Source organism: Nyctereutes procyonoides, unplaced genomic scaffold (assembly GCF_905146905.1).
Source record: "Nyctereutes procyonoides isolate TBG_1078 unplaced genomic scaffold, NYPRO_anot_genome, whole genome shotgun sequence".
Classification (NCBI taxonomy): Eukaryota; Metazoa; Chordata; class Mammalia; order Carnivora; family Canidae; genus Nyctereutes; species Nyctereutes procyonoides.
This window is the reverse complement of record NW_026575030.1, coordinates 40,442,309-40,457,670: the sequence shown is the minus strand read 5'-3', so window position 1 is coordinate 40,457,670 and position 15,362 is coordinate 40,442,309.

Here is a 15,362-nt window from a genome sequence, read left to right as displayed (position 1 = left end):
TTGCGGTTTACAACATTTTCATATGATTTATTTTACTTGATCCTCACAACAGAAATGTTAAAGCTCAAATAATAAATTAATCATTATGAAGATACAAAATATGTATAACACAGTGTGTGGAATTATAAATTTGCTATAGAGTATAACATAAATCTAAATAGGACGTAAATGTGACACAAAATAGAACAGAGAAGTTGTATAAACAAAGAAACCCAGAAGTCTAGAAGAAGGTGATACCACACCTGATTTGGCCACAAAGATTCTTAAAAGGGAGAGTAGATAAGACTATCATTTTCCATTCCAGGGAGCTTTAGGTGATGTGTGATACACGTTTGTCTGCTTACAATGCCTAGAACTATGTATACTTATGTCCCGATGATGGAGACACAAAGAAGTTCAGAGAGTAGCAGATATTAATACAACTATTTTGTAACACAATGTAAACCTCAAATTTTCTTTTTTTGATTTTATTATTTGTTAAACCTCAAATTTTAAACTCCAACTCATAGTCTGTATTATTGTACTGAATAAAACCATGAATGTAAGCCATGTAGGGCTCTCTGAGGCCAAACAGGTGCAGGCACATGGGTTTGAAAGTCTTCCAAAGACAAAGATGTATAGCTTATGCTGCCTACAATGGCAAATAAAGGACATTCAGTATCATCCACTGATACAGTGCTCATCCTGCAAAGTGCGATATGGTACAGAAAGGAATTTTGAAGAAGTGAGGACATAAAGGACTTTTTTTGGGGAAACCTTAAAGTTAATATAAAACTTACTAAAAAAGACCTCAAAATGCATTTACATATATTTGCATTTGTGTTAATATTGGAAACAGGTAAATATGTACACCTTAGCTAATAGTTCTGCATAAACATGGTGATGTTGAAACATTACTGGATATCCTGAAGTCATTTGCACTCTATAATTAACTTGGGAAGACTGCCTAAAAGAGATGAAGTGCAGGCATAGGTATTTAGGTCATCTTCAGAAGCTCCAGCATGAATTTGGCTACAGTGATTTGAGTGATTTCTTAAAAATGTCCTCTCTAATTCTCAAGCTAGTCAGAGAGATCATATTGTGTTTTTTTTTTTTTTTTTTTTTTGTACTGTCCCCGTGTTCCCTAATAGGAGTAGGAAAAAGAGAAGGTAGCTCATTTTTTCATTAGAGTTCAGATGAAGAAATCATGATGGAAGGCGATAATCCTTGGAACAAAAATAGGCAAAACAGTTGACAAGAAAGAGCAAACCTGTAAATCCACCCAGCTATAGAATCCTTCAGGGATGAAGGACCAAAAGGATAAAGTGCTTCTGATGGCAGATCTACCACTAATGTGCGTACTAATCTCTTGATCCCTTGAGACCACTTCTACTGCAGGTATTATCATTGAAAAAAGACTTTAATTCAGACATGTCTAATTACACCGCAGGTTAATTCTATTAACTAGAAAATCTCCAAAGGACTTTAACATTTTTGACTATTAAATAAGTTGAAGTGGTCCAACCAAATTTCTAGTGATGGTCTTTCATTGCAAAGTAGAAACTATTTGATAAATCTTCTCTTCTCTCTGGAACATTGGAACGAAGGCTTGATTTTAAGGGCAATAATAATTTATTGTGATTACCCTTCATGTGTGGTAAGATGGCAGTGTTAGGTATAGTCTGTATTTTTCCCGGTGATTTCTTCCTTTGCTATTGTCATCCTTGTGTATAGGCACAAAGAGCCTGATGAGTAGTAAAACAAATAATGATAAAATAAAAGGGCTTCCTTATCATAAATGCAGGAAAGTCTCATTTGCAGTGTTGATGGAGTCAGAAGAGTTTTCTTTTATTTAGGTCATCCTGTTAGAATAGACAAATAACAGTTTTTCTGTACAGGGTCTGTGGAGTCTGAACGTGGTTACTTTTCTTTTTTAAAGTTTAGGCATTGGTCTAGACACATTGGAACAATTAGAAAGTTTAAGATTCATTACAGTTGTTTCTTCCAGCTCTGCCTAAGCATTCAATGAACATTTATTTGTATGTAGAAGAATGTTGTATCCTGTTCCCATCTCTCTTCTCACCACTGGAAATTTCCCATTCACTGTTTAATCCAGTGTTTCTCATTCAGTGTTAAATAAGAGTTCAGCACAGCACAAAACACCGGGGAGAAAAATACCAATAAAACATAGTGCCTTATCTCAAGGAGTTTACATCTTTTTAAATGAGATAGACTTAAACACAGATAATTGCAATGTGGGAGCCCAGAAGATATGCAACTGGCTACACTGAGGTTGTCTTGCAGTTGGAAACAAAATATTTCGGACTATTTCAGGAAAACAAACCAGTTCAAGAGTTAGAAATACTCATTTTATAGACTTATATGACTATACTAACTGAGATGCAGATTGGGCAAATATTGAAAGATTTCATGTAAAAATCATGGCTTTAATATATAAGGTGAGGACTGTAGAAATAATTACCAGTTGCAAGTTGGAAATGGACAAGTGGACTTTTTAGGACTGAAGAGTTTAATGGTGAGTCTAAAAGGAGGAAAATAGGATATGGTTTATGATATAGCCTGGTAATTGCACAAAGGAATCTATAAAAGTGAATAATAGTAGCTGCATTAAAGAGAAGTAAGACAAAGGAAAGGAAGAAAGGAGAAAGGTAAGAAAAATGACTTCTCTTGAGGAGACATGGAGTTATTAGAGTCCATTTAAATAATTTTATTCAGAAGCATGGCCTATCCAATACCTAATCTTCACTTCTTGGTACATTTATCTTACAAAACGACAGTATGCAGAAAGTCTATCACATAGTAAATGTGCAAATTCAATACTGTCTCATTCCTCCTTGTCTTGTCCCTCCCTCCTCATTATATGAATGTGAGGGTCATAGTTCCCAGCTCTGACCTCTACTCAGAAATGGATAGAGAAATTGTAAAAACAACAACAACGAACAAACAGATGGATAGGAGCATACAAGCGGAGCGCCTCAAGGTGTGGAGGTGTGGAAAGAAATAGGAAAGATTTCTCTGAGGACCACCAGTTCTACCACAAGGGTTAAGCTATGGTCAATACATAGGGAAGAATGAGTGAGAGATGAAAATGAAAGTATTATGTGAGGCATAGAGGCGGAAAGGCATTAAAAAGGAAAGAAAACAAAAAAAAAACTAAATGTGTAAAGAAGTACAAACACATAGGAACCTTGCACTGGAAATTATTAGTGTCCTTGCTTTAGGATTAACATGCATGTGATAATTTGTTTACACAGCCAACAATCATCATATGTAAGTCTCTATGTATCGGGTGATGCTTTACATGTACTATCTTCTGGAACCCACGTGACAACTCATTAGTACGGTATCCATGCATTTCTAGATCTTTTTCCCACTATCTTCAGATTATGTGGGTCTCCTCCCTACCTTATGTTACAGTGAGAGTCACAACAACTGTCATTTAAGATAGAACAGTTACTACATTCAATGCAAATGTACTTGCTCCAAAGAAATATATACATCAAGCAGATTAAATTTTTGACTTTTAGTAGTCTCAATAGATTACCAGGGTCTCTAAGATCCTTTTGCCTTAATTACAACTCTTCCACAGCCATTGAGAATCCAGTATCTTCTCTCTGATAAGCAGTCAAGAAAGAGCATTAAGAGGCTAGTATTCCCAATTCCAGTTTCTAGTTCTGGAGAGATTGAAGCCTAACACTCAAAATGGGCCCAGCCACGACTAATTGACCAGAAAAATGTATGATGTGATGCCATTGTTCATCTAACTTTCACTAAGCAATCAGACTGGTGAAACCAGTTTTTAGTTCAGCCACAGACAGCCAGTAAATTGGAATTGGCTGCTGTCACTGCAAGTTTAATTGGCGTCATACAAGGGGATGTGGGGCAAAAATGAGGAATTAAGATTATGTGTTAATTCAAAAAATAAATGAGATTTAGGAAATGTTATTTTTTCCCCTGAACTAAGTAAGACAACTTTACCGTTAAGTTAATTTCCCTGACATAAAGCAAATTATTAAGATTAGAGTCAATGCTAACACTTCTGAACACTTACAATGGCAAATGCCAAGCTTTTATGTTATGCTTGTGGGTATGTGTGTTCAGGGAGATATGTGAGTATATACTAATTTTGAGGCATCTTGTGGACTGCTACAGTGGTTAAGTAGTAAAGAGACAGAGAAAGGGGAAAATAAACTCCCGTTCTCTTCTGTGTCCTTGGTCTTTTACTACCAGTTACTTCTTCTCTGGATCTGTTGCCATTCACTTCCCCCAGTTCATTTTATGCAGATAATGTAGCTTCAGATTGAATAATGTAACTGAATTGTCCAAAATCAATCTTCCTTCCTTCCTTCCTCTCTTCCTTCCTTCCTCCTTTTTTCCCTTTCTTTTTTCTTTCTTTTCTTTTCTTTTCTTTTCTTTTCTTTTCTTTTCTTTTCTTTTCTTTTTTTCTTTCTTTCTTTCTTTCTTTCTTTCTTTCTTTCTTTCTTTCTTTCTTTCTTTCTTTCTTTCTTTCCTTTCTTTTCTTTCTTTCTCTTCTTTCCTATCTATCTCCAAACTTCCCCCAGGTGTCTTTTCTGTGAGTCTACGATCTATAAGGTTAAAGGTATCTGGAGGGAGAAGTGGAGTTAGGGGGAATAGTTTTCTTTCCTAATTTCTATTTGTTTTTAATATTCATTATAGAAAAATAAATCCTCAAAGGAATTTGCACTGTATTAGAAACAGGAAGATACAACAAGGAATTTCGATAAGCAGAAAACTGTTTTGAGACATTAAACTAATAGAAGCAGAAAGGGAAGAGTGCAGGCCAAACCCTGAACAAATGTCAAATCCAGAGTGTGAATGGAATGCAGAAGATTCACAAAGGGAATCATGAACCCTAAAACAAGTATTCCTGATCTGTGGAAATCCCCATCCCTGATTCTCAACCTGTGTTTTCTAGTTTTGTTTTGGAAGTCTCCATCTTGCTACTTGAGCTCCACCAACCCTTACCTTTCTAAGTCCCCTCTTCATTACAGCTCATGCCCAGTGTTGCAGGAACAATCTACAGTGACTCATAACCAATGGGTTCATAACCATTTGCTCAGTGCCAGGCTAGTGAAGGAGAAAGGAAGAAGCTCTGTTCCCAAATAACTGCATCTAGATTCATAACTGATCCCACTTTTCATAAACTAATGCTTATTAATGGCATTAAAATCTATAGAAATACAATGCTTCCTGGCCTGGGTGTCTGCTTAGAGGATTCAAAAGAATTTTGTAAAGCATCTATATTTGGAGTTTTAATTAAAAGTCTCTTTTTTTTTCTCCCTTTATAAGCTTTCTAACATATGTTATCCATGACTGTTGCTTCAATTTTCATCTGTATTCCAGAGGCCACCTTCTTATTGCTAGCATGCCCATTGTGTCTAAATTTAGTTCAGACCACTTGTCTAAACTCCCAAACTTTATATCCAAATGCTTACTCAATATTGCACTTAATTGTCTCAAGGGGTCTGAACTCAGTACATACATAATCATACTCCTTAATTTCTCCTCAAATCTAGTGTCTTCATTTTAAAAAGTACCTGGCATTTGTTAAGTGCCATATGTTAGCTAGTAAAACTTTAAATAAAAGTTGCCTTTACGATATGGGAAATTACATGAGGTTTCAAGGGTGTCTAGGTTTCAACCATGTATAACTGTTCAGATCCATTCACTGAATTAGGGAAAATAAATGGCTTAACAAATATCATGTACTTTTTAAAATAAATTACATATATGGACATTCTGAATCCTTACAACAATAAAAAAAATAAATGTCATTACACCTTTTCTAGAGACGGGAAGGCAGACACACAAAGAATTTTAATAACTTGACCAAGATCCCATGGCTAGTAAGTGTGAGAGCTGAGGTTTAACCCTGGGAAGTCTGGCTCTAGGTTCCATGATCTGTTTAGCACACACTGAGTTTTCCTAAAATGGAAGTGATTAACGCTAGTTAGCTGTTCACAGTGGACCAGGCTTTGAATTAAATACCTGAAAGGTATGTTTGTTAAACTTAACAACAACCTAAAAGAGAGATAATATAATTATTCTTGTTTTACAGATGAGGATTGACACTGAGGTAAACTGTGGTTAGCTAACTTTCATAATAGCCCTTAACTAATCAGTTGTGACATCACAATTCATTATCTGCTATTCTCATCCCGGGTCCCACATTTTTAACATTCAACATTCTTGGCACTTTACAATCCTTATTAAAAAACATAATAATAACTAAGTTTTGGATTGGGAGAAAATGTCTTTTTGAAGAATAGAAAAGGATTTTATGTATTAGCAAAGGTTCTGTCTCTTTAGGTACATTATGGAAAATGACAAACAAATTTAAATGAAACCTTTGTCTTACTCTGACCTGATTCTCTAATCTCATCTAATGTCCAAAGGTTTTTAACTAAGTACATGCACAGCTTTATTCTGAAGAAATTGCATTTTCTACTGACGGACCAAAATTAAATAATAAATAATTTTGACTAAAATTTCTTTAAATTTTTAACATCACTTTCTTTCCCAAACACTTTTTATCTCTGAGGAATTTGGCTGCTCTGGAGTCAAATATTTCTCTAGATTTTGGAACATAAAGTGAAGCTTTTAGGCTTTTCCTGTAATTTGTTCTTTTAGAAAATAGAATGCTGTAGGTCCCCTCCCCTCTCCAAACTTTGAAAAGTAAATTACAGTGCTGGTATCACCTTGGGAGCATATTTTATTTGAGTAATAATCATTCCCTCTGACAACATATGTCATCTTATTAAAAAAAAAAAGATGATTTCCAGCAGCTCATAAAAAGCCTCCAAATATATAATAGACATCATCAAAGATTTTTCCATCCCTATTTCATTTTTATGAATAGATCAAGAAACATACGTATTTAAATTTCCTTTAGATGAGTGCTTTAACAATGAGACCTAGTACTTCGCTACTTCAAAATATATAAATTTTATTTGGAGTGATTTTAAATCAAAAACATATTTTAATATTTGGTACTCTCCAGTTAAGTCTTTTTTATTGAAATGATATTAATATTTAATATTCTATATGAACCTCCTCCAGTAGAGTTAAAACACAGGCAATTTTGAAACACAGATATTAATTTTACTTTTAGAATCAGTGATGTCTTGAGGATTCTAAGATAGATTCTCTGAATTTTGATCATATTGAAAATCAACTCCTTCCTAATCCTAATAGGAATCTATTCACTGGCATAGTTTAACAAAAATGTGGCTAGAATTCTGTATTAGAGTGATCAGTTTTGCTTTTGAAAGAATACGTGAAAGGAAGAGCAATTCAGGTGACAATGTTCAGAACTCCAAATTAACTCATTTGCTGTTTAATTAGCTGTCTCAGATACAAAGGCTGCTGCTGTGAGACCACATCAAAGGGAATTATCCTTGTCTTCCCCCCTCCACTTGCTGGTTTGCTGCTCCAGCAGTCCTAGAGGAGAGGAAGGAGAGAAGGACACTCCCCCATACGTACCTCCAAAGGGAAAAAAGAGTGATAATAAGTATCCTTCTCTCCCCCCCCCCCGATTCATTTATTTTCTTTACTATTTACAAATATCCTCTCCTCCTTTCAAAGAGGCTGCCTTGTAATCAGTAAACACAAAGAAAGGAGAAGGTGGTTCTTAAACTCTCAACGGATGTCAGAACATCAAAGGGTCGGTTTCTGCTGCCCTGAAGAAATCACCTGAGAAGGTGATTTCCACCATCCTCATCTAGAAAGATGGGCAGCTGGAGAGCTCTCAACCTCTAAAAGATTTGAGTCTATTAAAAATTTCTAACATTTATGTGATTCCTTTTATTCTTTTTATCCTCAAAGTGCGTTGTGAACATTAAACTAATTAAGTGCAAGAAATTTGTGAATTAAGGCATACTTCTAAACAACTGCCTGTCATTGGCGAGAGATACTTGTCCTTGATTTCATTACTAGGCTTATAGGTGGCTTTTAAATTTCAATACCATTATCCAAACACTGACAGGCCAGAGGAATGGGATGGCTTCATGGTATAGTCTCCCATTTGCTATGCTATGAAATGATCCTAATCCACCCCAATACCTCGTCTGCACATAATTTATTTGATAAGAGCAATTGGAAGAGGTTTAGCTCAGGAACCTTTAAAAAAAATTAAAATCCTGTTAATTTTATCTCTTTTTATTCAATATTTTAAGGGAAAAAACCCTTGGATTTTATAGGTAGACTATATTTTATGTTAATATGCTAAGAGAAATCACCTAGAACCTCAAGCTTTTTAAATGAAATGCTACTCAGTGTAATAGAAAAAAAACATAGGTTTATAGGACATTTCTTTTTTTTTTTTTTTTTAATTTATGATAGTCACAGAGAGAGAGAGGCAGAGACACAGGCAGAGGGAGAAGCAGGCTCCATGCACCGGGAGCCTGATGTGGGATTCGATCCCGGGTCTCCAGGATCGCACCCCGGGCCAAAGGCAGGCGCCAAACCGCTGCGCCACCCAGGGATGCCCTATAGGACATTTCATAGGGAAACTTCACATACATATGCAAAAGGTTTTGAGAGCATAAATATCTTCTTGAAAAATCAAAAGATCACTGTTCCAAATATTACTCTTAAGTTATCAAGTTTCTCAAGATTAAAATGTGTATACCATTGCCCAACCAGGAAGATGGTTGAGAAAATGGTTGAGGTTAAATAGGTATGTTTTTAAGTTACTGTCTGAAAAACCCCTTCAGGAAGAAAGCATTTTACTAATACATTTAGAAAGATTTGGAAACACAATATTCTTTTTTTTTTTTTTTTTCCCAAGCAACATGTGAAATTTTCTAGAGATGGAAGTAGCTGTCCTGCCAGTTTGTCCTGGATAAAGAGACCAGAATTCTTCAGAGATAAACCACATGCTGATCTTGGGAAGAAACCTGCATGAGCAGCTAACAAATAGCTGGACAATCTTTGGACAATCTACCTGGTGCTGAAACTTGTGGCTAAGGTTAATATCGATTAATTCTAACGGTGAAAAGATGGCTAGTCTTAACATTTGGAATCACAGAAGAATCAATACAATAAAATCTCACTTAAAAGCCCCTCTACTAACACCGGGAGTCAAAAACATTCATTCTAATCAAGGGAGTATGGACCTCCTAAGTAGAATTTTATTTTATTTTATTTTATTTTTTAAATTTTTATTTATTTATGATAGTCACACACAGAGAGAGAGAGAGGCAGAGATATAGGCAGAGGGAGAAGCAGGCTCCATGCACCGGGAGCCCGATGTGGGACTCGATCCAGGGTCTCCAGGATCGCGCCCTGGGCCAAAGGCAGGCGCCAAACCGCTGCGCCACCCAGGGATCCCCTAAGTAGAATTTTAGACCTGAAAAAACTGAAAGCATCTAATTTCCTCATCACATAACTGAAGAAATAAGTTCTGAAGATTTAGATGCTAGCAAAGTCAAACAGCAACTTTGTAATAGAAGTTAGAACACTATTATGCCAGGTGATCTTTCCACCCCACCAGATTGATCTACATCTAATTTGAGAAGCCTGCAAGACAGGCACTGTTCCAGCATATTTTGCCATCATGCTACAGAAGTATTTGTGTGTGAAGAGATGCTGTTTGGCACCATGTCTTCTAACCTTACTTTCCTTGAGTTGTAAAAAGGGATTGTTTATCAGTACAGAATTTTCTTTGTTAGTCTCTGAAAGGTGCCAATATTTTATTTGTGCTGAAGTTTTGTCTGGCCTTGACTTTGTTAGCCTCTGAAGAATACATTTCTGTTACCAATGAGCAGGAGTTTTTAACCGCTTGTGCGCCAATCATTTTTTGGCAGTCAACTGAAAGCTGTGGATCCTTCTCAAAATATTTAATCGCCTGCAATGCATTTTATATGACAACAAAGGAAACAAATTAGGTTGAAATGCAATTATCAACATATTATAAACTGAAATCTGCATTATTAGGATATATGTTTCTTTATTAACACATTACAGTGTAGGTGAAATAATTACCATGATTTTTAAAGTAAAAACGAACGCACTATATTTAGGTACGTGCAAGAAACTGCAGTGGAATAGGGGCATATCTCTGGTGTCCATTGGTAACACTCACAGGTACTGCTAACTATTACGATTTGTTGCCTATATTAATAATAAAAAAGGAAATGAAAAGAAATTTACTTAGAGATTAATAAAAAAAAAATGAAACTTTTTTTTCCTACCAAAATGATGTACCTTCAAAATTCTGACCTCATAGACCTCAAAGGTTCTCACAGGTCCAAAACCTCTATTTCTGTTGGTTTACACTTTAGGTAACCCCGTTTATTTGATTTCAATTCCTTTCTTTCAGGGTCTGCTCTTTAGCCTGTGACCCAGAAGATTCCTGAAGATTTTATAGCTCATCACATTCATATTCTAGTTCCGTTTCTGGGCAATCACCGGAGGTAACATCTTTGAGCAATGGATCTTGTCTAAGGACATCAAAGCCGTTTGGGGCCACCCATGTAAGTATCTGAAGTTGCTGGAGACCCTTTTTTGCCTTTACAGCAAGGAGTAGCCACATTGCTATCTGAAGCTCTTTTGAAATACAACAGCCCAATCATGACAACAGCCAATAACTTTGCTGAGCTGTACTGAGTTATAATGATAAATCAGAGCTATCTGAATACCTTAAGCTCTGTATGAATCTTCACATGCCAGCCTGTGATGATCTACGGTTCCTAAGTCTGACAGACTAACACAACTGCAGTGCCAGGCTCTCCTCAACCCAAACGGATCCCCCGTCATCAGACACTCATGCCAGGGAATACAGACTGGTAGATTATTAGAGCTGAATGAAAAGAATATTTTTTTCCCCTCCAGGCTTCCTTATTCCTGTGCTTGTTATCTCCCACATGGATTTTTTATGGTGTTTTAACTATTATTGTTTGTCATTATTATCTCATTTTAATTGTGTATTTGATGACCCCAGCACCAGGGAGGATCAGGGGAATATAATATAAATAAAATTATCCTGACACACAAAGACTACAGGTGGTGTTTAAGTTTGTTTTTCTCGTCTCTCCATGAAATCATAGAGGTATTTAATTTATTTTCTTCTCTTTTGCTCACTTTCTTTTTCCCCTCTGACACTCAAACTAGAAAACACCTGCAATTAACATGTTTTTCAAGAAACATTGCCTCTCTACCTCAAATATATCTTTTTAAGTGAATATAATTTGTAGTGATCTTCAACTATGCATGAAAGATTTTGGTCAGATTCATTCCTCAACAATTTCCTGTCTTTTCCAGAGTCAAAAATCTTTCTCAAAATATGCATTATAGAATTATATTAATAATGTCAACAATGTCATTTTTAAACACCTTACAAGTGAGAATGTATGTGTACGTACAGCAGGTAGTCTTAACAGTAACCATGGAAACAACCAGAATCTAGCAATACTTTCACAATTTACATTGCCTACTCTATGCTAAAGGCTGTGGAAACAGGGATAAAAAGAGCAAACTAAAATGGTGGAAAGAACTAACTTTCTGTTGATTCTGTGCCAAGGGCACTGTATTCATTTTTTTGAATCAATTATACTCTCTCATTTATGCGGGGAATAGCATAATTTTCCTCCATTTTACAGATGAGACAAATGGGCTTCAGAGCAATTAAATAACTTTCCTGAAGTTGAGGAGCTAGCAAATGTAGTGGAATCAGAATTCTAACTCCTAGCTCTCAGATACAGAAGCCATATTCTTTCATTACACCAAACATTCCTTAGAGGTCAAGTGATAGCTTCACCATGTCAGTTTTGTAGTTTGTAGTTTAGTGTGAGGAAATTGGGAGAGCTTAACTTGAACTAAGACATCCTCCACCAGGGTGCCACTAATTGTTTTTTGGGTAGAGGCATATCATCTAAAGAAAGCTCCATTCTAGATAAGGAAAATATCCTACTTATAAGAAGTAGTTTATTTTTATCTTCTACCAATTCAACACAACTGCCCTCACCAATTTCTTAAAAGCAATGTTCTGTAAGAATAAAAATAATAATAAAAATAATCCAGCACAGGAATAGATAAATTTGATTGAACAAGATGATGTGCATTCATTCAAAGAACACTGCAGCTGCTGCCTCAGTGGGAAACCTGTGTGGACACTGCAGAAACATCACTGTATCAGAGCTGATGATTTTTTTTGTGAATTATAATTATTGCCTTCTTGTGAGAGAAAACTTACTACCAATAAAACTGTGATTAATATTAGAATAGATAAATAGATGATTAGATATGATTGTGAACAAATGAAATGAATTGGCCTATGGATGGAGAGAGAGAGAGGAAACCATGAAACGCCAGGATAGATGGCTAAACATGAGGTAACACGGAACAGTATAAGAGTCCAAAATGATGATTTCAATTTTATGCTAAGAATTAAATCATCTCAGTATTCCAGAGAACACAGACCATTTGTGACTAAATCTCATTGTTTAGGGCAAAGTGAAAAGAGTTCGCTGTCTTGAGAATAGCATAGGAGACTACACCTCTTGATTTGAGATAATTAGATCAAATCATTATTTTTAAACAACTTGTATATGTTAGATATAGAAGGTGCAAGAAGAAGGAGGAGAAGGCGGAGAAGGGGATGAGGAAGAGATATCCTTCAAATTCAATAAGAAGACCTTATGTTTTTCAGAATTGCTATGAAAGGAATCTAAAAAAGAAAGACAGAGCAAATGAAAGTGATATAATTTATGCTGAATCTAACTTTAAGGGCAGATACCATGTTTTAGTCACTAAGCAAATTTCCAATAATTAGTAAAATTTCTGATACATAGTTAATACCAAGAAAATGTCAAATACAGGTCAAATGCAAGAATGAAAGGAGGAAAGGAAGGAAGGAAGGAAGGAAGGAAGGAAGGAAGGAAGGAAGGAAGGAAGGAAGGAAGGAAGAAAAGTCAGACGGAGAGGAGGGCGGGAGGGTGACTTATTGAAGTCTTATTTGTTGAATAAGATTTAATAAGGCATGTTGTGCAGTTCATCAGTGTAAAATCCACTATTCTGACAATATTCTACTTGTGGCCATAGTGCCAGTATCCCGTAGTTGGTCAAAGATAGATATGAACCTGAATAACTCTCTTGTGTTCTTTCTTTCAGACTATTAACCTGGAACCAAGTGGTGGATTTGGTTTAAGTTCTTTTTAGGTTCATGTGTCCTAAAAGACACAGCAAGGTCATTTATGAAAGGAGAAATTAGAGGAGGTAAAAATTATTTATCCAAATGGGACTTGTTCTTTCAGCAGCTGCAGTGATGCTTTCCTAAAGTTAAGGGCTGCTATAGACTTCAAAGTTTAGAGAGCCATGTCAACATGTGAATTAGGAGCCTGAGCTATATGCTCCTGCAGCACCATATATCTCCATCACCACTATCAAATTGTATTTATCTTTCTATTCCTGTTTCTTAAATCTTCATTGGCGAAGAGATCATTCATGGCTGAATCCCACTGTCTACCAACCATGCTGAAAATTAATGAAAACTCACTAAAATTTCATTGAGATAATGGCATAACACAATTTACTTATAAATCATAGTTTTTTAAGAAGATTTATTTATTTATTTATTTTAGAGAGAGAAGAGAGAGAGAGAGAGAGAGAGAGAGAGAGAACGAGCAGAGGGAAGGGCAGAGGGAAAGAGAGAATCAAGAGAGAATCTTCAAGTAGGCTCTCCGCGGATCACGGAACCCCACATGGGATCCATCTCTGGACCCTGGGATCATGACCTGAACCAAAATAAAAAATCCTACACTTAACCAACTGAGCTACCTAGATGCCTCTCAATTATAGTTTCTTAATTTTTTTAAATCTGTGCTAGTCTCGTTACAATAGGTATATTCAAGCTTAACCAAGTCTGACACTACACTTTTTTTCCTCTACTAATCTGTGCCATGTCTTGACAAGCAAAAGCTCATATTCTTGGGTTTCATAAATTTGCAGAATTGGCCAAGTATATATAAACATATAGGTGACTTAAAACTAGTAATAATATAAGTAGTAAACTATATTACCAAATTAATAATCACAAGTAAGCCTTTTCTGACAGAAAGTACTAATTGTTATTTAGTCAGAGGCCAGCAGTAAACTATTTAAATTGTCATTTGCTTCTATAAAAAACTGTGTTCCCCGTAGGCTCTTTCACCTCCATGATTGGGTCTAAATGCAGATGCAGATCACAAGACCTCACACTGATATCAAGACTTCTAACATGAACAATTTTGACCAAGTTGGTAAAAGGAGATCACATCCTTCCTACCGATAAAATCCTATTTAGTACCACTTTAAAATACCTACTAAATACGATACACCTCTCTGTCAGATTGAAACATTCTAATTTTGTTTGCAAAGTTATCACTGCAGGTGGAAAGTACCACTTAAGGTGATCTATTTGGTGATTCCAATGTAAACCTAAATTGCAAAAACACGCTTCTATCATCAACATTATAGAAATATGAAACATGCAATTGTACATAACACTTCTAATTTTGTTGCTTATGCCTTTTAGATTGCATTAGGGAATGGGATTTAATAAGCAACCAGGTTGGGTTGTCCACAAAGCATAATTAATTTTGTGTGGAATGCCACTCTACTCTGTGCTTGCAAGTAAAATAAGAGCTCCTCTTGCTGCCAGGAAATGCATTTTGTCTTAATTCTTATTATAATGCACACCTAACTTTTCTGGTGTTTACTCTATAATTTATAATCCTTGTAATCATTACACATTTCCATTATTTTTTTAAGATTTTATTTATTTATTTGAAAGAGAGAGTGCGTGAGGGAACACAAATGGTGGAGAGAGAGAAGCAGGCTGCCCATTGAGCAGGGAGCCCAGTGTGCGGCTCATTCGCGGAACCCTGAGATCATGACCTGAGTTTGAGACAGCCACTTAATCGACTAAGCTACCCAGGTGTCCCTCATTTCTATTATTTTTAAGGTATTTTTGTATTATATTATTTTCTTTTTAAGGCAAAGCAGGTCAATTAAAATTCAATTTAACTATTTTAAGTAACCAAAAATTATCTCCACTTAAATAGTCATTGCAAATAATTCTTTGTTGTAAAACCAAAACATAAAAATACTCAGAATTGTATTAATTTCAGGAATGCTATAATTGCCTAGAATTTCAGATAAATTAATATTTTGGCAGATATCTTCAAAGAGTCTAACACATGAACTTTTCCCTAAATGGAGTTAGTATCCTGGAGCTGATTATGAAAACCGTAAGATATCCATAACATGCATTTTAATTGATCTAAATTCATAGAAATGCCAAAGTGTGTCTTTCTAAAATTCTGCATGGAGCTTGAAATATGTCTAAATGGAGTCTATGGCAT